This window comes from Martes martes (assembly GCF_963455335.1).
Source record: "Martes martes genome assembly, chromosome: 2".
Lineage (NCBI taxonomy): Eukaryota > Metazoa > Chordata > Mammalia > Carnivora > Mustelidae > Martes > Martes martes.
In genome coordinates this window covers 98,267,773-98,294,669 of record NC_137889.1, presented here as the reverse complement: position 1 = coordinate 98,294,669, position 26,897 = coordinate 98,267,773, and positions in this window count along the sequence as shown.

Sequence of the window (26,897 nt, the reverse complement as noted above, 5' to 3'; positions counted from 1 at the left end):
TAACATGTACCATGCACAATACTCCGTGTTGCCAAGGTCCTAGCATTTCCCACATTCAAGCCATCCCTTGTATCAAATAATATATTCCACAGCAGCTTATCACTACTGAGAAACAAACTAAATAGTTGCCCCAAATATTTTGAGGTCACTACTGCTATTAATCCAGTTTATTTTTTCTAATAAATTAGATTAATATGCTGACCTCCATTTTGATTTGTTAAGTAGCAAGTTGTTAACAGTTCAAACAAAACAAAACAAAATGAACAAAACTGCTGTTACCATCAGATCCCAAGTATTTCTATTTATTCCAAGGGAAAACATTAAATTTTATTTAATTGGATACATACTTATTGCAAAGACAGTAATTCTTAACTCTCAAAATTTGTGATTTTGACCTCTGTCAGTAATTTTTCCACTTCAAAATCTCTCCACTCATTCTCAATACAATCTATAGGAAATTATGCTTTTCTGTGTCAGTGAATAAACATTTTATTGTTTATATAGTCAAAATATGTATAAGAGATTTATAACAACATAATGAGAATTTTAGAGATCAGGGAGATCCTGAAGATATGGAAATATTGGTCTAGATATCATATATTCATACATTCCTTCGTAAGTTTATCAAATCCATGGCTGAATTTCATTCTTATAGTCCTCTGATACACAGACATAGGTAAGGTTATAAGAATACAGTGCCACAATAATATCTGTAAAGATTGTCTCTTTGTTCCAGTACTATGAGAAGTACCAGGATTTGTGTTGTTTTATCACTGCTCAGAGACTGACTACTCCTGGTGGCAAGTTTCAGATGATAGATTTGTCAGGAAATTAAAATGCCCAGGAGTGGATATCAAAGGGCTATCTGAAGGATCTCCATTATTGACATCAGAAAGAAGAAAACTTGCAATGATATATAATTTTAATTGGACTCTGTCATGACAGGCTGACCACTTGTCAATAGTTATCTCAAGAAAAAATAACATGAAGGGGAATAAAATTTGCTACATGTCTTCCCTAGTTGCTTGGAACAACTGTGACTGTTTTAATCCATTTAAAATGACCTCTGTCCTGGGCTTTCATTTTTAAAATTTCTTTGACAAAGAAGTAATGGAGGGCGGGTCTGTTCAGCCAGGGTGAAACTGTCTAATGAGAAACCTGTACACTAGCTATTACGTGGGCAGTGGAAACTGTTCTTACACTGTGTACTATAAAAGGGGTATGTTCCCTTATTTCATGTTTTAATATGTGTCAAATGGAAATACTTTCAAATCTCCCTCTGAAAATTTGTTTCAATAGTGGAAACCAAAGATGGAACACAGTTAAATAATATACTGGATTTATGATGACAAAATTGATTTCACGGGGTCCTTGAAAGCTCTTAACCCTAATTATTTGTTTTTCTGGTAGTTCCCGGAGAACAGAGGTGGCATAGTCTATGCTAAGGCCCCTAGCCTTCAGGTCCACTTGGTTTGGCCGTCAAGATGTTGGCACTTGTAGTACTTAAATAAACTTTTAGCCAACTCTTTTCAGGTGGGGTCCATGTTTCTTGAAAGGGTAAACTGGAAGATCTAAAAAAACTGCTTCCTCGGGGCACCTGGGTGGCTCAGTGGGTTAGGCCTCTGCCTTTGGCCCAGGTCATGATCCCAGGGTCCTGGGATCGAGCCCCACATTGGGCTCTCTGCTTGACGGGGAGTCTGCTCCCCCCTCTCTCTCTCCCTACTTGTGATCTCTCTCTCCCTCTGTGAAATAGATAAAAAATCTTTAAAAAAACCAAAAAACAATAAAACAAAAAACTGCTTCCTCATTCCCTCATGGTAATACATCACCTATGAGTTTATCATTCTTACAAAATTGAAGAAGAAATGAGTTTTACTTTTCTTTTCCAAATAGAATCCCCTATTTTGACTCTAAAATAAAGACTACTGATGATCAAATTTTAAGTTTTAATTTAGTTCACTTTCCTAGATATGGTTGTAGGTGAAAGCAAATAAAGTATTTATTACCTTTTGCCTTGAGAGCCTCGAAAAGACATTCTACTTGAGATCATGCACTAGTCCACTAATGTAAGCTTGGAGTGATTATAATTATGGGTTTGATCATCACATTTAAACGTTGTTCTTTTCACTTGAACATCTATTATTGAACACCTGTACTGAGGTCAAAACTGTACCATGGGCTTTGAGAGACACAAAAGGGATATGTGACAGTATTTTCAAATGAGGATATTAAAAGTTATTTAAAGAAAAAAAATGCATAAATGAATTTTATAAAAATAACATGAAACCATGCAAATTTATAATCCAGTGGAAATTGTACAGATAATGTTATAACCTCAGGGAAAGGAGTTATCAATTCAAATCAGAGTGAATGAACAGACCTCAGAGATGACTCATAAATTGCATATGGTAGTCCTACAGTCTCAGAAAACAGGAAAGAATATTCAAAATAGCAGAAATGTAAAAGATCCAAGGCAAAAATGATCTTGAAATCTCTACAAAGAGGCTAGTTTGCTATGAATAGTTTGAGAGAGTAATGAGATAGAAGGATAAATACACTAGGTATCAAAAAGGCATGATAAAATGCAATAGTTACTGAGGCAAAGGAAAATGTCTTATTTTCACAGTCACTTTTATAGTTGTTTTCAAATTTAGCATAAATCACTAATGTTAATAGCCACTATGTTATTGGGAAATTCATAATAGACTGAAGAAATCTGGTAAAACCCTAAAACCTGTCTTAAGGCCATAGAGTGCAGAAGGTACAGTTGTGCTCCACTCTTGATCTCTGGCATCTAAAACCCAGAAGTGATGAAGAGAAACCCTATTTTCACTAACCATTTGGGCTAGGTTACAAAAATCTAGGTGGATATATATTTGTCAGTAACTATACACATATATTCACTCAAAGGTAGAGAAGACCTATCCTTACCATCAAAGATTTTACAACTGTGTAGGAGAGATAAACACACACATACCTGTTAAAGTCCTCTGTATGTATGTATGTTATTTGTCATGACAGAACTATGTAATGACATGGGACAGTGTGAAGGAACCTCTCTTGGGAAGCATTTATAAAGTGCTTCAAAATGCTTTAAACAGAAGAATCAAATTTTTGCAAGATACATTGAGACTAAAAGGGTGTTCCAGGCAAGGTAAGTGATATGGCCAAAGGTACCCAACACCTATAATGTTAGAGAACCACAAACATTTTGATATCACCAGATATGGAAAAAACAGGACAGTGCTAAGAAGTAATCAGGGACCAGATCATTAAGGAGTCACAGCTTCTTTCTTTTGCCATAGAGAGCCACTGATGTGTTTAAGCTAGGAAGAAATATGGTCAGATTTACATATCCCAAAGACCATTTTGCCTGACACAAAGAAAACAGATTAAATATAGTCCAGTTTAGAGGCAGGAAACTCAGGTGGCCCTTACAAGTATCCAACTACCAGAAAATGAAGGCTTAAGCCAAGGTATAACAGTGAGCACAGACAGGATAGTATGTATCTGAGAGCTATTTAGGAAATATTAATAGGACTTGATTAATTAGTAATAATAATGATGATGATGGTAATAATCACAACAATACCTGATGTTCATTGAAGCTTTATTATGGACAGGCTTTATACTGAATGCTTTCATTTCCACAATGAAGTAGGTACTCTTAATTCCCCTAAAACTTGTTTACCCCTAATGTGTCCCAGCTGAGTGATTGGGGCCACCTCTTCCCCAATAGCTCAGGCCAGATGCCATCACACTGCCATCACACTGGTTTAATCTTTCCCTTCCACCATTCATCTAGTTCATCAGTGAGGAATCCGATCTCTCCTCACCACCTCCCTGGCAACAGCCCTTGTTCAAGGTGTGATCTCTCTCCAGGATTACTTGAAACTACTTCCTGTTTTTTTTCTTCCCTTGTTTCCCTACAGTCTATTCTTCCTACAGCTGTCAGAATGACATTCCCCATGCCTCAGAGGCACCCACTGAATCCCATCACACTTAGACCTAAATCATGAAATCAGAAGTCTTTATAAAGGCCATCATACCTTACCTGAGTGACCACTGGTTACCTCCTTAACCTACCAGTTTCCTCCACTTGTCTCCTTCTGCTTTTGACATAGCTCTTTGCTCTTCCATGAATACACATATGCATGGTTCTGCTTTAAGCTTGTGGACTTGTTCTTACCTCTGCCTGGAGTTCTCTTCACAGGATTCCCTCCCACAGACAGTTCTTTGTTCAAATGTCATCTCCTAAAAGATGCCTTCCCTGATTGTTCTATGTAAAATAGCACCCTTTTCCCTGTCCTAACATCACTTTCTATCCTCTAATCTACTTTCTCCTACTTCATTACAGCCATTGCTACCAAATGAATATATCTATTATTTATTTATTAACTATCTTCCCTGGCCTGTTCCCTGGTATATTCCTGGGGCCTGGGGACAGTGTGCCACATACTGTAAGTGTATAAAACTTGCTGAATGAATATAAGAATGAATGAAGGAATGAATCCTCTTTTTAGAGATGAAGAAACTGAGACATAAAGAAGCAGGTAAATTTCCCAAGTTCATACAGCTATAGGTGTCAAGAGCTGTGGTTCAAGTCTGTGGAATATCACTGAGAACATGCATGCTTAACCACCCTAGTGGCTTTATGTGGTTGGTGACTCATCGTGGAAACTCCAGTTCACAAAAGAAGGTATTAGAGAAAGGATGATTCCCTTTTTCCTTATTTTCATATTTTACTTAAAATTTTAGGCTACATATGATTTCACAGGGAGAACATATTCAGTATAAAAAAATAGAAGAGGGTTAGAGATGGAGTCATCCATTGTATTTTTAGAAAAATTATGACGGAGTAAAGAATATTGCTTTCATATTAATCCCACCTACATCGTCATATAAGTGGGGTTTGGAGTAAAAAACACTGCCTCATATTAATCCTTCATACATGGCCATATAAATGGTCTTTGTCCCCCTATATATAAAATAGCTAAAATATTCTTACTTCAAATAGTGTAAGGGTCAAATGAGATATGTGAAATATTTTGTACAATATAATAATGTTGGTTCTCTTTATCATTATAATGGGGCACAATCTCGTCCAGAGTGTGGGTATGATTGTGAGTATATAATATGATTGTGGGTTAAAGTATATAATTTCTTCTCTTTCTTTTTTTAAAGAATTTATTTATTTATTTGAGAGAGAGACCACGAGAAAAAGCAAGCATGAGCAGGATGGGAGGGCAGAGAGAGAGGGAGAAGCAGATTCCCCACTGCACAGAAAGCCTGATGTGGGACTTGATACCAGGGCCCTGGGATCATCATTTGAGCCAAAAGCAGATACTCCTAATCTCTTCTCTTTCTAATGTGCTATATATTCTGTGGTTGCATACATGTGTTATATGGATAGACACCACTAGCTTAGATGCTTTTGGGTCTTGCTGACTGAGCTCTTCTCCTAAGAAACGGTATATCTACTGGGGAAATGTGGCTCAATCTGTGTTAACTGGCTGGTGTAACTGACCTTCTGTCCTACTTTGCAAATTGCAGTCTTATATCAGGAGGTGCTAACAATAAGATCTGCAAAGAAATTCAGAGACAAACTAACCCTCTGCACTTTTTTTCCAATTAAATCCACTACAAATTGTTGTGACTAGATATATAATTAAAACAAGCTGAGAATGAGTCTCTTACGTGTGTAAAAAACATGGGAAGCAAAGTGCCCATCCCTAAATTGTTCCACATTTATTCAAATAGAGTCTTGAAAGGACTCTTTCATGAGAGGGAAAGGGAAAGTTTTAAAATCTTATGTGTGGCCATTATAGGGAGCATGTTTTCTGTCTCTTCTTGTAGAAATGCATGCCTCTTAATCTCAATGGCTGCCAGGCTTCCTGTCAACCAATTACTTTAAAACAATTGTTTCATTTGGAATAGATGCCACAGCCCAAGTGATTGTCCCTTGTCAGTGACACATTCAATTAAAACAGCTCTGAATAGGAGTTCTGGAAGGCCTACTGTGCCTTGTCCTATCTTATCAGTCAACAAAGAACAACCTCCGAGACCTCAGTGCCGACTGGTTCCACTGTCAGGTGGTTTGAACATGTTGCACCTTCCCGGGGTTCCTCAGAGTCTTTCGTCTCTGTGCCTTTTACAGCCAATGACAGGCGCCATCTCAGCAGTGTCTGGGTCTACCATGCCAAGAAAGCTTATGGCAGTAAATAAGATGGCAGCTGTGACAGTCCTGACAGCTGGCTGGAGCTCGGGGTGGCAGGCTGAACCGGACTGTGAGCAGTTGGAGCAGCAGTGAGGTATGACCACCATTACTGGCTGGCAGATGTCACTTTCCACACTACTAGTGACTACATGATGTGACGGACACACTCACATCATGAAACAGGCAGACAGAACTTTCCACAAGCTCTGGGCACCTTGCATGTTCTACTTCACATGTGGAGTTCAGAAAAAAATGTATTCATTCTAATTAAAGCATCAATTCCTTGCTTTTTGTAGTACTTATACAGTTGGAGAAGAATTTTATGAAGTAGCAGTGGCAGAGAATTGAGTTTTCCCCATAAGAGCTGGAATCAATAAAAGTAAAACTGATTTCAAAGTAGGGGTTAGTGTGTTAACCAACACACTAGAAGAGGTACCATGAGTTCACACACATCTCAGGATTCCTTTTTGTGGAAACTATATGTATCCCCCATACTTTTGGAATAGTCTTTCATACATGTTTTTCTTAGGCATGCTCTGCATACCTCTTCCTTCTAACTACCTTTTCCTATTTTTAAGGAGAACAGATGATTAAAATACCTATTATCAGAGGAGATAGGTACTGTAACATACATATTATCAAAACAAGTAAAATGAAAAGCTGTTCTATTAAATTGTGTGTACCATTGTGAGTTCATAGAAGGGCAAAATGGATTTCTGTAGCCATGTCAAGTCTGTGTGGATATAGATTTGCTACTTTGTCATAGGGTCAACCAAGGTGGGCGAGCAGGCTCTAGGTCTGGAAATGTGTCATGGATCTAAAGTTGAAAACTGTCAGGCTAGATCTGGCAGCAGATCAAGACAGAGCTGAGTCGAGTCACAGAGAGAAGTCACCAAAATGACAGGAGCACAAACTGCGGCTGCTGCTCTCACATCCCAACCCTTTAAGGGATCTGTGCTCTGTTCACCTAAAACCAATTCTCCTAATGTCTAAGCCCCCAAAGCACCCATTAGCCTAATAATCATATTCCTAATAAAAATCTGTCATAGATTAGCATTTCATATATACGAAGATGCCACTCTAAGCATTTTTGAGGTCTCGTGTATTTTTCTAACCTATTTTAAAACTTTGTCTTAGGTGAAATGTCTTGGAAACCCTCAATAGTAGGCAAAATAGTTACTATGAGAGTGTATGGAAATGCCTCTGAGCAAACACTATTTTAGAACAAATGAAAGTTGTATATTTGATAAATGAACATTTTAGATGAATGTGTCCTTAGGCAAATTGATTATTACACCAATTGATTTTAAGTAAATTAGTTTTAGGCAATTTGACATTCTCCCCCTAAAGGAATCTTCCTGCTCTGAAATTCTAGGACATCTGATGTGTACTGCCCAAGACAGGGCTTGTCAAGCAGAGTGGCAACTTTTGTTTGGCTCTTTCTCCAAATAAGGCCAAGATTACTAATATAATGATAAAAAACAGTAGAAAAATAAATGAGCTATTTACTATAGGCACTTTACATTTATTTATTCAATAAACTCTTATTGAGTATCTACTATATGCCAGGAACGGTTCTGAATGAACTCATGTAATCCTTACACTGATCTTGGGCTTGACTCCCAAATGTGGCAGGTGGGGGGATGGGAACTGAAGCGAAGAAAAGTTAACTAATTGTCTAATTAAGTGGTGAAGGTGGGTTTTGAACCCAGGCGATCTGGGTCAATGCTTTACTGCCTCAGCAGATAGGCTCTGCTGATGTCATTAACTACAGGGCTCTAGGTGTTTTTTCAAGCTGGTGAAACACAAAAGCAGGTTGTGTGGCGGTACATAACATCTCCTACATAGTTAAAAAGCAATATAAGGGCTACGACTTCTCAGTGATAGCATTACTGGCAGATCAAAAATCACTGATGAAGAGTCATTAACTTTTTCTGAATGTATCTAATAATTTCTATGTTCTAGACTGAGATGAAAGAAGACACCTATCAAAAGGAACAAGTGATGAGCAGGAAATTCTAGGCAAATCCTATTAAAAGAGCACCAGCAGGGCATACTAATGTTCAAATTCCTTCTCTCTACTATCTTATTGTACGTGGAGCCAAAACTCTTGTTCCCTTACCTCCCTTCTTGGGAATACTTCTGTAATGAATGGGAGCTGAATATTTGGAGAGTATTACTACAAGAAGGACTTCAATGCACACTCCGCTGTGCAAGGTGCCATAAGCAGGAACTGATGATGGGGATCACATGTGTGTCTTTTACGTGTTGAACAGGTGAGTGACCAGAATCATCAGAGATCTACCACCCTAAAGCAGTATCCAGCCTTTGGTGCTAAACATCAGACACCATTCTGGGCAATAAAAACCGTTACATTCTAGGGACACCTGTGTGGCTCGGTCAGTTAAGCATCTGCCTTAGACTCAGATCATGATCCCAGGGTCCTAGGATTGAGCCTCAGATAGTGCTCCCTGATCAGCGGGGAGTCTACCTCTCCCTCTTCCTCTCCCCAACCTCTACTCATGCTCTCTCTCTCTCAAATAAATAAATAAAATCTTAAAAAAAAAGGACTGTCACATTCTAATATAACTACTGATAGTACTTATGGTGTTCTTAAAGAAAATTTCCAATATGAGATGGTTATAATGAATCCTATAACATAGTTCTCATGTAAATTTGTTAGCAAATAAAACAAATACACCAACAAAATATACATTACTAATTGGAAATGTAGGAAACAATAACCAAAAAAAAAAGAAAAAGGAAAAAGCCTCAGGTTGGAATTATTTAAAGCCAGTATTGCTTGATGATTTGAGCTTTAATTTGTAAGATTAAAAAAAAAAAGATAAGAGAGACATTTTGGATGGCTACAGAAATATTTGCAAAAGGTAAAATGTTCTTGTACTGCAACTAACCCACTGGGGACAATCTTTCCACAGAAGTAAAAATGTCTTTCGGAGCTCAGCTGGCGATCAGTTTATGCCCTGAAGCATGATTATAATGTTAACCTTGGAAGGTCCTAATGAAATGAGTTTGGTGGTCTCAGCCTATATATTTTTATATGCGCTGGTGCATGCCTTGGAACATATCTTGATGGACTGTCTGCGGAATAGCACAGCATGTACCTGAGATTACATTGTGACCCATAGTTTTCACACTATAACTCCTATTTTTTTCCCACATGATGCACCTCTCAAAATTCAGCCCAGAAGGGAGGAATGACTTCTTAATGACAGTCTGTACATTATTGATGGGGCAAATAGGGCGGTAAAGAGATAACCCTAGGTGTCTTGTTTGCCAGTTGATTAACTAGCGTGAGTGTAGTCCCTAGGGAAAACATGCTTTGCAGAAAACCAGTTATCCATTCAGTGTCTCTCTAATAACAATATTGCAAAATTTCCTCAAAACCTTGATTATCACTCTTGAAGTCAGACTGCAAACAAAGACAAAAATTAAAATTGAGATGCATACTGACCATTTGAGTCAATGGGTCTTATTAAGAACTTAAGTTGAGGCAAATGACTGAGTTCTATCATTTGTATTTCATTGTAATGATGACAGGTCTCCTGGGTAAACTTTCCAAGTTTTATCTTTTTGTCTGAAAGGGATATGAGATTGCTATCTCTATTACATTTGATCCAAATAACATATTTAGGAGTAATCCCATGACAGGTGAAAGCCTTAGCGTCTGAGGACTGGTTAGTGATATTCTCATGTGATGGTACTACTCTTTCATGAAAACAGAGATGAAGTTGTAGCTGTCCAGGCTTCCGTATCCACTCTGGAACTAGCTCAGCCATGTCAGCGGTTTCTTCTCAGTCCCTTGGAGGAAAAGACATTTAACTTCCCTTGAAACCATTGCATCATGACACAAACCAGCTGAGGATGTCCTTCTCTTGTATTATAAGAGACTGCAATGTTGGGCAAAATTCAGTAGCAGAACTTTTTTTCATAAGTAAATAATTTACATGGCTTGCTCCTTTGAACGTGAATGTCAGACTGATAAATAGCTTGCATTCTTTATATTTAACTTCTTTGAATGGAATTCAAGATTTCTCTTCTCTGAGGCCATCAGGAATTTATGAACTATTTTTTCTCCTCTCTAGTCTTCAGGGAAGAATTGCTTATACGAAGAAGACTCCAAAGCATTTGTCATTTTATAGAGTGTACCCATTAGCAAGTATTAAAGAGGAACCTAAGATTTTACAAGTCCTGAGGAGCTGTGGAACTGGGGCACATGTATTTAAAGAATATAGACTAAGCACAAACCATTTATTCTCCCTCATTGAGCCTCTTTCCTTCTGTGTCTTGCAGAAAACTTGAATTATAACATTATTCAGATGTTGGCAATTTCTTTGAAAATTTCAGTTGGTTATCATGCCATTTTCTCATTACTCTTAACATACTTAAGGAATATTGGGTTTAAAATCCCCTGTGACGACTCCTCCTGACTGATGCAAGAAACTCAGACAAGACTAAAATAAAAAGGGAAATGAATTATTTAGCCTACAGAAGAGAAGGCTAAGAGGGTTTGAGGATCATGAAGGAAATTTAATAATAGACTTCATGTACAGAACAGATATTATACAGAGATTGATGGCTAGCTATTCTCTACATTTACTGAGATCATAATATGAGAAAATAACATAGGAGAGACTAAGGTAGCAATGAGGAAACATTTCCTGATGTTGAAGTTTGTCGTTTATGAATCATTCAATGTTTATTAAGTTTCTATTATATGATGTCATGGTTGCCCAGGATGGAATCGCTTACTTAGGATTCTTCTTAGAATATATTTACATTCTGTCTGAAATGATTCAGCTGGTCTTGTTTAGAGATAGGGAAACACATAATTGGCTTTACAGTTTTTGTGATTTCTTCAAAGACAACAGAAAAAGTGAGATGCTGATACAAATGTCGGTACTAACATGACATGGGTTTTCCCAACACCCTCTTCAGATGCATTAAAAGAACAATTAAACATGAACACGCATCAGTGGAATCATAGAGGCTCCAGCATCTTTAAGTCCTTTTTTTAAGCAGGGTCCAATTATGGCTGACTAATCTCCTTGGATTCTATTAATGTTCTCTTTCAGTGCTAACCACATGAGGCCTCACTGCTTCAGTAACCTCAGTCACCATTCTAGCGGCTTCCCGTGCGGAACGAAATGATAACCATTGACTTGGGCCAAGATATTTCTGTTTTGCTACCAGTGCCATGTTAACCTACTTGTTACTCCAATTTCTGCTTGACAGGTATCACCCTTGTCTCTGTAAGACATTTATTCCTCTGAGCCCAAATCTGTGTTATTAGGTTTAAAGGGGGTCATTTCCACATTAGAAAAATCACTTATTTAAACCCCTGAATGGTGTGGACTTGCTCTAAGTCAGGACACCTTCTACATTTTGCTGAGTTGAAGGAAAAGATGTGAGTTGTAATTTTTTTTTTTAAAGATTTTATTTATTTACTTGACAGAGATCACAAGTAGGCAGAGAGGCAGGCAGAGAGAGAGAGAGAGAGAGGAGGAAGCAGGCTCCCTGCTGAGCAGAGAGCCAGATGTGGGACTGGATCCAAGGACCCTGGAATCATGACCTGAGCCGAAAGCAGAGGCTTTAACCCACTGAGCCACCCAGGCGCCCCGAGTTGTAATATTTTATATGGACATGTCAACGAAATCCTAGCTGATAATCTAGAAGTATGTAATAATCAACTTCAAACAATTAAAACATTAATTTTAAATGAGTTTCTGCCTCCTAAATTACCCCTCTTCCTGTTGGCTGTGTTCATGGTTGTCTCCATTGCTAAGAATCTCAATTCATGTATCCTGGGCCTGTCAGTTACAAAACTCTTCTCATTTTCAAATTGCAAGTTAGGTCATATTGTAAATATAGCCCTAGGCCACCAGTTTTTTAGCCATGCCTTTCCATAGTCTTTTTAATATAGTTAGGTAGAAGTACTAAATTTTAAAACCACCTGTTACAGTTACAAAGATGTACATCTGCTTTTGCATGACCCCTGTTGTAATTTGTAGTTAAGATATAATTAAATAGTATATGCAGAGGCCAGGCCAAGGAGAAAAAGGAGCCAAATGCATGGCTTTTTTTTAAGATGACCCTAATTTATAAATATGATTCTACCCTTATTGGAGAATATTTAGTCACAGCTAACATTAAACCCTTTCAAAAACTGAATAGCTATTGAACAATATTTTCATTGATTGTAGCCTGACAATATACAGCAAACTGACAACTTCAGGGAAGATGAGAGGATGCTTTTCTTAGGAACCTGAGGTATAAAGAAGGTATGCAATTTGCCCAAGGCACACCCTGAATGACAGAGAGGAGATTTGCGTTTAGGTAAGTCTGAATCCAAACACATGCTTTTCCTCTATATTAATCAGCTTTTACAGTGACTATAAAATGATCTCACTATAACTTGTAATACTTCAATTCAAAGTTGTCAATGCGTGGATAGCTTCTGCCGATCATTCCCTCTTCCCAGAGGTCCTCTATTCCTTCACATGCTTTGTAGGACACCACTCCTCCGTTTTCCTCTTGGCTCACTAGCAACTCTTTCTGTCTTCCAAACTTTTTGTTCTCAGAAGGTCCCAGGCCTTAGTACTTTGACTTACTCATATTAAACACTTATTCCTTTGGAGAATTGCCTTACATCTTTTGGCTTTAAAATGATTTGTGGATTAATGGCAACACATTTATATATACATTTTGGAGCTCTGTCCTGAACTCTGGACTTCAATACTCAAGTGCATACTTAGAATCTCTAGTTGGATGTCCCATAGACGGCTCATATTCAACATGTCTAAACTTGAATTCCTAACTCTGTCCCCAACCTTGACAAAATTACTCCATTTTAGTCTTTGTCATATTAATGGCAATTCTGTCCCACAGTTGTTTAGACTCAGGTGCTTAGAATCCTCCTATTTTTCTTTGTACCTCGCATCTAAATTATTAGAAAATTGGTTTGGCTCTACCTTCAGACATTTCCAGAATTAGGCCAGCCTAAGCACGTCTGCTGCTACAGCTCGCTCCGCGGCACCACCGTCTCCCCCGTCTCTGGCCTGGGTTACCGCTGTTGCCTCCAGCAGTCCTCCAGCTCCCACTCTCGCTTCCTACAGTCTAGTCCAAGCACAGCTGGAAGAGCGGTCTGTTTTACCAGGGATTATGGAACAGTTCTACTCAAATTCTCCAAATTTTCTCAGTAATTCTCAGAGTTCAAGCTGCAATGTCCTTCAGGGACCGAGTAGATTTGGCCCTGTGTTGTCTTGCTGACAGTGTTGCCCATTATCCTTTCCCCTTCTCACCGCTCCTGCTACCTGTGCCAGAATTCTTACCTATTTCTCACATACTCCAAGCAGCTCTTTCCTCAAAGCCTTTGCCCTGGTGCTTGTCTCTACACAGAATGCTCCTTCACCAAATGGCTGCATGACTCCCTCCTTGATTTCCTTTAGCTCCTTCCTGGAAACCAGCTGAGGATGACCTCGAGTACTCCCCTCCTTCCTCCCTCCCAGTCTTCCTTACCCTGCACCATTTCACCTCCTTCATGGCATCTGTCACTTTCTAAAGTGCTGTGTAATTTAATTATCAAGCTTCTTTTTTACATTTTGTCTCTACTCTATAAAATATAACGCCCACAAAGCAGGTTTTCTAGTGGCTGGTTGTTGGATGAATTCCTTTAATAGTGCCTGATACGTAGTTGGCAGTTGGTAAATATTTTAAGAAAGGAAGAAAGAAAATAAATAAGTGGATAAAGGCAGAAAGAAAAGAGAGACAGAGGAAAGAAAAAGAAAGAAAAAAGAAAAGAATAAAAAAGGAAAGGAGGAAAGAAGAAGCAATTTTTGTGTGTGTGTGTTTTTTTTAAAGGAACCTAAAAAAAAAAAAAAAGTAAAAAGGAACCTGCAGTACTATATCTCTTACTTAAAGGGTTAGCTTATTCTCTGGATAAAATTGAAATTAAACACTTGGAATAATCAGTAATATTTAGAGTCAGAGTATTGGGGGGGCATTTTTACAGTAATTAAGAAGAAATTGGATGTTAGTAAAAAATAAAGATGATCTGTCATAGCCAAAAAAAGCCCGAGGACACTTGAGAAGTAAATGGGATTCTGGAACCAAAAAAAAAGATATTAGGTAAAAACTAGATATCCAGAGTATGGATTTTTGTTGATAATGTCTCAGTATGGGTTCATTAATTGTAACAAATATAGCATACTACTGTAATACATTAATAATACTAGAAGCAGTGTGGGGTATATGGAAACTCTGTACTATCATAGCGATTTTTCTATAAATCTAAAACTGTTCTATGACAAAAAGTTTATTTTTTAACAAATGGATGTTCACTTGAAAGAACTGATTATGTTTTATTTAGGGCTTTATTTTTATTATTTATTTATTTATTTAGTATATGTGCTGCCGAAGCGAGCACAATTTATTTATTTATTTAGAACCTCATTTTCATCACAGAATTTTTTTTTAAATTTTATATATTTATTTGACAGAGAGAGAGAGCACAAGCAGGCAGAGTAGCAAACAGAGGGAAAGGGAGAAGCAGGCTCCCTGCTGAGTAAGGAGCCCTACATGGGGCTCGATTCTGGGACCCCAGGATCATGACCTGAGCCAAAGGCGGTTTCTTAACCAACTGAGCCACCCAGGCGCCCCATCACATAGGATTTCTGTGAGACACCAGTGCAACTGGTTGAAAAGTTTCCCAATACAGCTAGTTAAAATTGTTATGAAAGTAACTTGATTTTATATGTACTCATATGTATTTAATGAATCCAAATAATGATAACATCTTAGAAACTACTACTTATAAGAGCCTCAGAAATCTTCAATTATGTCCAAACTCCTTCCAAGAAAATAAATTTGTAACATTATTCTGGGGAAAATTTAAAAATTTTAAGATTTGTTCTTTTTTCTTTCTTTTTTTTAAGAGAAGGACCATGGTTGGAGTTAGCTCCTGTTTGGTTAGACAAAATAAAGAGTAAAATTCACAAGAAAATATATTAGTATACTAGAAAATGTACATTTAGTAATCTGAGGAAAACTTTGAAACTAAAACCAGGACATAATACAATGACACTGGAAAAACAGAGATTAGTTTAACACCAACTGTTGAGTGTGAGATATACTGGAAAGTAATCAATAGTTTCGGTGTGTGTGATTTTTGATCGCAGAACATTTTGGACACACTAGCACCAAAGTTGTACACCAAACTGTGGGAGAGTTTCACCAAGGATACAGCATGTAGGCAAGAGAAAGGCAGTCTACAGCATTCTCATATCCTAAAAACATGCAATTATTATATTATTATATAAAGACATGCAAACTATGCAAGCATAATTTTGACACAGAATTAGGTAACCCTTTGAGTCTATGAAAGAACTGGTATGGACTACATTGAGAGAGAGACAAAGGCAGAGATAGAGAAGTGATAGAGACCACCTTAAGATGTGGCAACAAATCATTCTGGAAGAAACTCAGGAATGAGATAAATAAACAAATAAATAAGGCTAAAGAAAGAGTACTTTTTTTGATGTTTCATTAATATGTAAATTTGAATATGCTTATTTGAGAATTTCTGGGATGTTATATACGAATTAATGAGTCGTTCTTGCTGATTCTGGTCAGATCAACATGGTTATTAAAACATATAGTTATATTCACATTGATTCATCTGCGTTAGTAATCCTTTACTGCAACTTGGAGGAAGCCCTAACCCTTACCCACCTTTGCCAGTTTGTAGACTTTGAAAATTAAAGTGTTCTAGGCAGCTTGTCCTGTTACTTACTTGCTGTCACCCGCAGGAAGCAGTTGTAGGACCAGAAGACAGAAAAGTATGCCACAGTGTGTCCACTGATTTTGAGATGGTGGGATGGTCTGAGGGTACATGTGACCCAGAGACTTTCTGCACTACATGGTCAGTCCAGGGGTGAGGGTGGGAGGAAACTAACTCACAGACTAATTCCACACACAGGATTACATCCCGGTGGTTTATCTTTTACTCCAATAATTGCCCCTCTGAGAGTGAAAACTGACCAGATTGTTGACTGTAAGTTTTATGGTTTCTGGCGTAGGACGTCAATATTGGGTAATTTCCCTTTTAGATACATTGTCACCACTGACCTCCAGACTTGTCATTGAGAACAGGTAATTTTCAATTTAGGAAGAGCACTTAACCTGACTCCAGTTTTATCTGGATGGATTTTTGTTGTTGCTTTTACAATAGTCTGTTTTCACTGGTATATATCTTACATTAAGTAATCAGTCATTTCTCTTGTATTTCCTCTTTGTCTTTCACTTTTAAACAGGTATGTGGTAGATGCACAAAGAGTGCTTGCCAACAGGACAGACTAACTTCAGGAGGAAAGACTGGATAATGTTTTTACACCTTTATGATGCTCTAAACAGAAGTCCTCACTTTGATCAATACATCCATACTCAGTCCAGTAATACTCCTTAAATGGTACCAATTCAGGCAATTCAGTAGCTCCTCAGGCCAAACCTCTCCCACAAAACTGCTCATGGGTGGGTCTAAAAGACATAACTAAAAGACTTGTTGAAACAATGCTGTTACAAACGTTTTTAGAATTTGTAAGGGGATTTGAGAGATAAATCAACAAAATAACTGTTGTCCACCCCTCCCCAATATCTGTCAGAATCAGACCAATCCTAATTTCCTCAGTTTGGGGTACATTTGTGCTCTAAAGAGCTGCACTACTCTCACAAGTTTACTTTTAGTTAGAATAAATATTTTTTCAGAACTATGGTTGGCTCACTTTGGGATGGGAAAGATTCCAGAACTTCATCAGGCTATTTGTATGACTACTTTGATATATGCATATGAGAGCGGGGGAAGCAGGCTCCCTGCTGAGCACAGAGCCCAATGCAGGGCTTAATCCCAGGACCCTGAGATCATGACCTGAGCTGAAGGCAGAGCTTAACCCAATGAGCCACCCAGGTGCCCCTCCAATTTCTTTCCATTCCAAGCCACCATTCTGGTTCCAAATTCCGTCATTTATTTTTGTCATCTTCTGTTATTCTCCCATGAAATTAATAATACTACAGACTAATGTACCCCCAATATCCAGCAAAGTTTCTGGTATATAATATACACTAAAAATGTTTTTTTGTGTGAATCAATGAGAACCGTATGGATAGTAGTCATTCTCAGATTATCATGTGAGTATCATATACTATCCTAACAAAATTATTCTAAGGCTTGTTAAAATATTGATAATGTTCTGGTATCAAAAGTACAAACACTGCTTTATTCTCTTTGATTTTTCTCAATATAATTTATGACAATGTATACCAGAATACTAAAATGTGTTATGCATGATGTTTGTCATTATTTCCTTATTCTTGTGTCTATGACAGAGTTCTTAAAATAAGGAAATACTACATATGTGTATATATTGTTTTCTTTTGCTTTCTCATTTGAAAACATCACTTATTTTCTCTGGATTAATTTTTATGGATATTGTTTGCTTGTTTTATTAATTTTTGTGTTAAAATGACATTTGAAATATCCATGACAGAATTTGGGGCTCTATCCAATAGTTTAACATTCAGTAATTACTAAAAAGCTACTAATACAAAAAAAGTTAGTAATACAAATCTGATAGTGTTTTGGCTCCAGATTTGAGAAGATACTCTGCCTAAAATTCTCTTGCTGGAATAGATTTTAAAAGCAAATACCATATGATTTCACTCATATGTGTAATTTAAGAAATGAAACACACAAAGGAAAAAAAAAAAAGACAGACAAACCCAAAAACAGTTTTTAACTATAGAGAACAAACTAATGGTTGCTGGAGTGGAGGTGGGTGGGGAATGGGTGATATAGATGAATGGGATTAGGAGCGCACATACTGAGATGAGCACTGGGTAACATATAGAATTGTTGAATTACTATATTGTACACTCAAAATTAATATAATTCTGTATGTTAAGTATACTGTACTTAAAATTTAAAAAATCCTTCAAATTACAGTGTCTTTGCTCTATTTTGATATCTTGAGACTAAACATACCCTTTTTTTCTTTAGAGAGAGAAGGTGCAAAGGGAGAGAGAGACAAATCTTAAGCATTCTCCACAACCAGCATGGAAATGTGGGGCTCGATTTCACAACCCTGATATCATGACCGGAGCCCAAATCAGCAGTCAGATGTTTAACCGAATGAGTCACCCAGGAGCCTCCCACAGGCATGTTTCAAACATATTCTTAGATCATATTCAGTGCTCTTTGTCAATATTTGCATATTATATGTGTACATTCCTGGCTTTCCCTAAAAGTGGAGAAGATATTATTTCTCCTGCCCAATAACTACCACAGTGTTTTGTATGAAATAGATGCTGAATCAGTTTGATTAAATAAATTGCAGATAATGTGTGGAATGAATAAAATTAACATTGTACTATTTCTACTAAAATTTATAATTCTTCAGTATATTGCCAAATGGCCAAGTCTATTCTTCATTGATTTCCTGTCAATCATTAAATACATATTTTATTGTTCCACTTTACTTCATTGTTCAGAATTACCCATTTCAGCCATAATTTATTACTTGTTCTATGCTATTTATGTCTGCTTGCTGGTTCTAAATGACCACAATATCATTTTATAGGTATAATTCACACTAGATAGAAAGTTTAATACAACTTCTCAACATTTGATCACTTAATAATGTCATGTTTTTGAATTAATGGTATATTTCATCCTATTTCACTAAGTTAAAAGAGAGTCTAATAACAATTATAGTGTCTGGAAAGTATAATTTTAGTATTTAAAATATCTAAGAGAATATATATCTAGAAATCACATTTTCCCCTTAATTGATCGTTTTCACTTTAATTGATCACTGCAGGAACATGCTTCACAGAGCTGTTGTTGAATGGATGTCACTGTCAAAGAGCATGATTTAATATGATATTATGTGACTTATGGGGAGATAAAAGTTAAAATTTGCTTTTCTCGAACCTTCAGGTCTTATTTTTCTTTCATCACAGAGAGGTATAAATACTGATTGTACTTTTAATTTCAAGCAAACTTTATTTATTTGTGATTAGATATTGACAGAGATCACTGTCTTGAGTCACATTCTTTCTGGGGCTGTCAAGAGTTTAGCTAAGCTACTCCATGGTATTGCTCCCTAGCATCCATTTTGTTTGGCCAACTGGCCAGCCCGGACCTTAAAATAACTCTAGTCCTTCAGGCAGCATATACCCTAGATAACAGCCACCAGAGTCACAAGGATATGTAGGTTCTTGATATTATTTCCCCAGCTGTGATTGACAGTTTTGTCATCCCCTAAGGTCTTCCCCTTGTGCTTAGATAAGACCCTCATGGAACTTATCAAAGTCCTGCTTCTTTAAATTGAATTGACCAATCTGGCTTTAGCCAAGAACCCCAAAGCCCTGTACCCATGAACTCAAAGGAATGTGCCCTAGATCCTATGGCTTTCTGTCTGCATTCTGCCTTGACCTCTCCATGTGGCCCCTTGAGGTATGCCATGTACCTTCACCAGGACCTATGAGTGATAAATTCTATTTGAATTTCTCTTGTGGTCTCTTGTTGAACTGTGAAACTGTGTGCTCCTCTTAACAAATTTTAAGTTAACAAACTCAGAACATACACAAATTCATTTGTTAAAATACAATATAAATATTAAATTGAGCAAAATTCAGCCAAGTATTTTCTTCTAATGGACAGAACTCAGTAGACATTAAGGCCCTGAAAGGAGAACTGTAACTGTAGTGAGGAGAAATATATTGCATTAAATGATTGTGAAAAACAACATGAGAACACTTAAGTGACTATAGAATGGTATGTAAAAAATTAAGTATGGATTGATAAAAAGAAAGATGAGTGTCAGGCTTAACAAACCAATTAACTTTCATCAAGCAAGAGAGTCAATGAGTTCTTGACAGGGGTAAAGCAATAGACATAATTTGTTTACAGATTAAAAAGCCTCTTTGACATGCTACCATATCATAGACAAGAACATGAAATTAGCAAGTTATTTATGGAGAAATTATGCATCGAAAGGAAAAAAAGTGCACAATGGTGAAGAACACTGACAGGCGTTCCAGATTACATAGAAGGAAGGAAGAAAATAGAAAGAGAGGGCTACAGCTGTGCCTACATGCCATCTCTGCTCAAAGCGACATCTGCTAACAGGAAAAGAATTGAAAGCTGGGATGAAACTAGCATTGCCAGTCAGTAGTATTGATTCAAATAAATTAGGATCAAATTAGGCCTATTATTAGAAATTTATTTCCTTGGTTTTCCACTGGCTTTGAATTCCTTAGAAAATATTAAGGAGTTTTTCATCCTCAATAACTATATTTTTCATGCCATCTTACACACGGATGGATAATTAGAAAATTCTGTCCAAAGGACACATACAAAACAATGGCAAATCAGATCTTCACTGTACTCCTTCAGTTATATATTTAGATGTGTTTTCTCCTCTTTCTTTTTCACATTATGTTTATCTACACCTGTAAACCCAGCCCAGGACAGTATTCTGTTATAACACATTCATCTAAATGGAGTCATATTTTTTTCATATTTGTATATCAATACTGTGTCAGACTCCAATATCTTTATATCTCAAATATTTTAAATAATTTTCCAAGGTAAGCTAAAGTCTCAAGTATCTATCTCCAAAACTGGCTCCTTTTCATATGATTCCAAATCAGATTAATTCTCTAGAAGGTTAATTTTGATGTCCCCTTTTCCAGGGGCTTCCCTAATATATCTATACATTTTCTTCACTATTCTCAAACTGCTTTTATTCTTTTTTTGTATTCAAGCTCTAATATTTCTAACCTATATTATTATAATCTGTAATAACATCTTTCAATTACATGTTTATTCTTTAAAAATGAATAGTGCTGTCTTGTTAATTTTGGCCATTCTAACTGGTGTAAGGTGGTATCTCAATGTGGTTTTGATTTGAATCTCCCTGATGGCTAGTGATGATGAACATTTTTTCATGTGTCTGGTAGCCATCTGTATGTCTTCATTGGAGAAGTGTCTGTTCATATCTTCTGCCCATTTTTTAATATGATTGTCTGTTCTGTGTGTGTTGAGTTTGAGGAGTTCTTTATAGATCCTGGATATCAACCTTTTGTCTGTATTGTCATTTGCAAATATCTTCTCCCATTCCGTGGGTTGCCTCTTTGTTTTGTTGACTGTTTCTTTTGCTGTGCAGAAGCTTTTGATCTTGATGAAGTCCCAAAAGTTCATTTTCACTTTTGTTTCCTTTGCCTTTGGAGACATATCTTGAAAGAAGTTGCTGTGGCTGATGTTGAAGAGGTTACTGCCTACGTTCTCCTCTATTATTCTGATGGATTCCTGCCTCACATTGAGGTCTTTTATCCATTTCGAATTTATCTTTGTGTATGGTATAAGAGAATGGTCAAGTTTCATTCTTCTACATGTAGCTGTCCAATTTTCCCAGCACTATTTATTGAAGAGACTGTCTTTTTTCCACTGTATATTTTTTCCTACTTTGTCAAAGATTATTTGGCCATAGAGATGAGGGTCCATATCTGGGCTCTCTACTCTGTTCCTTTGGTCTATGTGTCTGTTTTTACGTCAGTACCATGCTGTCTTGGTGATCACAGCTTTGTAGTAAAGCTTGAAATCAGGCAATGTGTGTTGGAGAGGATGTGGAGAAAGGGGACTTACACTGTTGGTGGGAATGCAAGTTGGTACAGCCACTTTGGGAAACAGTGTGGAGATTCCTTAAGAAATTAATAATAGAGCTTCCCTATGACCCTGCAATTGCACTACTGGGTATTTACCCCAAAGATACAGATGTAGTGAAAAGAAGGGCCATATGTACCCCAATGTTCATAGCAGCAATGGCCACAGTCGCCAAACTGTGGAAAGAACCAAGATGCCCTTCAGTGGACAAGTGGATAAGGAAGATGTGATCCATATATACTATGGAGTATTATGCCTCCATCAGAAAGGATGAATACCCAACTTTTGTATCAACATGGACAGGACTGGAAGAGATTATGCTGAGTGAAATAAGTCAAGCAGAGAGAGTCAATTATCATATAGTTTCACTTATTTGTGGAGAATAAGAAATAACACAGAGGACATGGGAGATGGAGAGGAGAAGGGAGTTGGGGGAAATTGGAGAGGGAGATGAACCATGAGAGACTATGGACTCTGAAAAACAATCTGAGGGTTTTGAAGGGGTGGGAGGTGGGAGGTTGGGTGAGCCTGGTGGGGCTATTATGGAGGGCACGTATTACATGGAACGCTGGGTATGGTACATAAACAATGAATTCTGGTGCCCTGAAAAGAAATTAAAAAAAAAATCACGACCATGTTTTCTACACAATATCTTATTTAATCCTCACAGGAACCTTCAAGGGAGCTTCTATTACCCACACCTTACTGATAAGGAGACTGAAGCTGAGAATGATCTTAGATCCCATAGCTGGTCAGAGCAGAGCCATGATTCGAAACTGGGTCTTTTGGACCCTAAAGCCTGTACTCAAGTGTGGTGCACTCCAACCTTCCAACGTGATGCAGTGAAGTCTACAGGATGGAGGAATCTTTTAAAAAATCAGTTGGCAGAGGGGCACCTAGCTGACTCAGTTGGTGAAGCATGCAGCTCTTGAGCTTGGGGTTGTGGATTGAAGCCCCACTTTAGGTACAGAGATTACTTAAAAATAATAAAAAATCCTTTAAAGAATGAAAAGTGCTAATTATTTTATAAAATTTATTTTCCTTCTTTTTTTTGAGGGGGTGTCAGTTAGGGGCAGAGGGAGAGAGAGAAAAAACCCAAACAGACTCCATGTGCAGTGGGGAGCCCAACTTGGGGTTCAACTATATATATATATATATATATATATATATATATATACACACACACACACACACACACACACACACTCATATATAATATATATTTTTATTATTATGTATATAATATAATTATATATTATTCCTTTGGGATACACACACACACACACACACAGATATAAAATCACATATTCTTTATCTGTTCATCTTTTGGTGGACATATGGGCTCTTTTCTATAGTTTGGTTTTGTGGATATTGTTGCTATAAACATTGGAAGGGGCACAAATATATGGAAATTAAAGAGCATTCTACTAAAGAATGAATAGGTCAACCAGGAAATTAAAGAAGAATTTAAAAAATTCCTGGAAACAAGTGAAGATGAAAACATAGTTGTTCAAAGCCTTTGGGATGTAGCCAATTCCCTTAAGAGGAAATTATATAACAATGCAAGCCTTTCTCAAGAAATAAGAAAACTCTAAAATACACAATCTAAAATTACACCAAAAGGAACTGGAGAAAGAAGAGCAAATAAAGTCTAAACCCAGAAGAAGAGAATTAATAAAGATTAGAGTAGAAATCCATGAAATAGAAACCAAAAGAACAGAAGAACAGATCAATGAAAAAAATTATTAAGATTGATAAACCCCTAGCCAGACATAACAGAAAAAGAGAAAGGACCCAAATTAATAAAGTCATGAATGAAAAAGGAGAGAACACAACCAATACTGAAGAAATACAAACAATTATAAGAACATATTATGAGGAATTATATGCCAACAAATTAGGCAATCTGGAAGAAATGGATTCATTCCTAGAGACATATAAACTACCAATACTGAACCAGGAAGAAATAGAAAACCTGAGCAGACCCATAACAAGGAAGGAAATTGAAGCAGTAATCAAAAATCTCCCAATAAATGAGAGTCCAGGGATGGTTGGTTTTCCAGAGGAATTCTACCAAGCGTTTTAAGAAAGAAGTAATACCTATTCTTCTGAAGCTGTTTCAAAAAGTAGAAATGGAAGGAAAACTTCCAAACTCTTTCTATGAAGCCAGCATTACCTTGATCTCAAAACCAGACAAAGACTCCATCAAAAAGGAGAATTACAGACCAATATCCCTGATGAACATGGATGCTAAAATTCTCACCAAAATACTAGCCAATAGGATCCAACAATACATTAAAAGGATTATTCATTATGACCAAGTGGGATTTATACCTGGGCTGCAAGAGTGTTTCAAAATTCATAAATCAATCAGTGTGATACACTACATTAATAAAAGAAAGGACAAGAACCATATGATCCTCTCAATAGATGCTGAAAAAGCATCTGACAAAGTGCAGCATCCTCTCTTGATTAAAACTCCCCACAGTGTAGGGATAGAGGGAACATACCTCAATATCATAAAACCTGTATACGAAAAGCCCACAGTGAATATCATTCTCAATGGGGAAACACTGAGAGCTTTTCCCCTAAGGTCAGGAACAGGACAGAGATGTCTGTCCTCACCACTGTTGTTCAACGTAATACTAGAAGTTCTAGCCTTAGCAATCAGACAACAAAAAGAAATAAAAAGTCATCCGAATTGGCAAAGAAGTCAAACTCTCACTCTTTGCAGATAACATGATATTCTGTGTGGAAAACCCAAAAGACTCTACCCTTAAATATCATTCTTATAAATATCTTCCTTAAGATATACCTAGCGGGGCACCTGGGTGGCTCAATGGGTTAAGCCTCTGCCTTCAGCTCAGGTCATGGTCTCAGGGTCCTGGGATCAAGCCCTGAATCGGGCTTCCTGCTCAGCAGGGAACCTGCTTTCCCCCTCTCTCTTCCTGCCTCTGTGCCTACTTGTGACCTCTATCTCTGTCAGATAAATAAAATATTAAAAAAAAAGATACATACCTAGCAATAAGGTTACTGGGTCAAGGCATGAACATGTACATGGCTTTAGAAAAGGGATCAACAAACCATAATCTTTGAGTCAAGTCTGGCCCACTACCTGTTTTTGTAAATGAAGTTTTACTGCAACACAGTTACACTCACTCATTTAGATATTGTCTATGGCTGCTTTCATACTCCAAGGGTGAAGTGGAATAGTTAAGCTCATAAAGCTGAAAATATTTACTCTCTGGCTGTTTCCAGAAAAATTGGCCAACCTCTGCCTTACTTCTAAGAAGCAGATTTTCAGTACCTACAAGGAGTTGACTGATTTCACCATACCTTCATCTGTGATGAGAATTATGATACCAGTAAAACATTTATGAATTGCCTTTTCTCCATTATAGTACACTTTGTTCTGAAAAGAAGACTGAGAGATCTAGACCCTGTATTAAGGGGTCTGCCAGCTTAGAAAATTGCCCTGAAGCCTTGGTTATATATGCTTCCAAAGAAAGTCGATTACTTCTGGAGTTAGTACTAACACATCAGTGACCGCCAGGTGCTTCCTCTCTCTAGCTAATGAGTTCTACAGAGAGCACACCCTCAGCTAGTTTGCAATGACAACAAATAGAAGAGAAATATAAGAGCTCTAACCCACCAGACTTTGTGATATTGTCTACTTTAGCATACTGAACTGCTGCAGATGTTTTCCCTTCAAGAGCACAGTTTAATATACACAAAAGTGCCTTAAAGCAAAATTTGGGTTATTGCATAAAGGTCTGCTGACTCGCTTCAGCATGGCATTATGCTGAGATTGCATGCCAGGTGCAAAAGGGCTATCACATTTCATCATTTCTGTGTTGCAAAATCAGGTAACATGGGTATATTATAAGTTAGATTATCTTCTTGTAATACAAAGTGACCCAATTTGCCAAATAAAAATGGAATGAAAACAGCAGCTTGTAGCAACACCTAAATATCTTCTGAGTCATTATCTCTTTAATGAAAAGCAACACTGGACAATTTCAACGCAAATTGTGGTTTAGCATCTCATTAACTGAATAATGGCTTATACACACCATGCATTTCTAAGCACCTGAAGTGTTATAAAAGTGTTACACCAAATGAGTCGAGTCCATTCTTCTATCCATCCTCAGTTGATAATTAAGATCTTTCTGTCCCTCATTATTTTACCATAATCATGTTTCTTCTTTTATCTTCCTCAGACAGTCAGTATAACAGAGTAAGATTTCCAAATAGCCTATTTGACATATTCTTAGGTATTTAAATAATTTTCCCCACTGTGAATTATGTGGATGTTTGATTCTGAATTGCCATTTGACTGGCATATTTCTTTTCTTAGGAGTCTTAGGGGGTCTAAAAATAAAAGAGATGCTGACTTTGTGTATGAAGGGCCTCCCAGAACATAAATTACTACTGGGCATCTCCTAGTGTTGGTAAAAGAAATCCTGTAACTTTTTAATTGAAGCCTACTGAGACCAGTATGTCTTTATTTTTCAGTTCATTTAAAACATCTCCCTTCAGAAGTGATATTTTCCTTTCAGTAATCAAGTAATTACTAGGCTGATTTCACTTCTTTGCATAAACTTTGCCTTGTGTTCATCAGCCTGGTTCTTTCACCCTGATAAGCCCTGGATACTGGGGCTGGGATAGCTGTTCCATACCAGGCCTGAATATCTGCAGGCATTTTCCTTCTGTTTCACACTGAGTTAGCAATCAATCCCATCTGTTCTTTATCATTAGAAATTCACAATGTGCTTAAAGCCATTCTTCAAGTAAGGTCTTAAATGTTCAAGGCAGCTTTCTAGATAGATACATACATACATATGCAGAAATATATACACACACACACACACACACACACACACACACACGCATGCACAGAGTTTTTATACCCATAATACTCACATGGATTTTGGATAATAA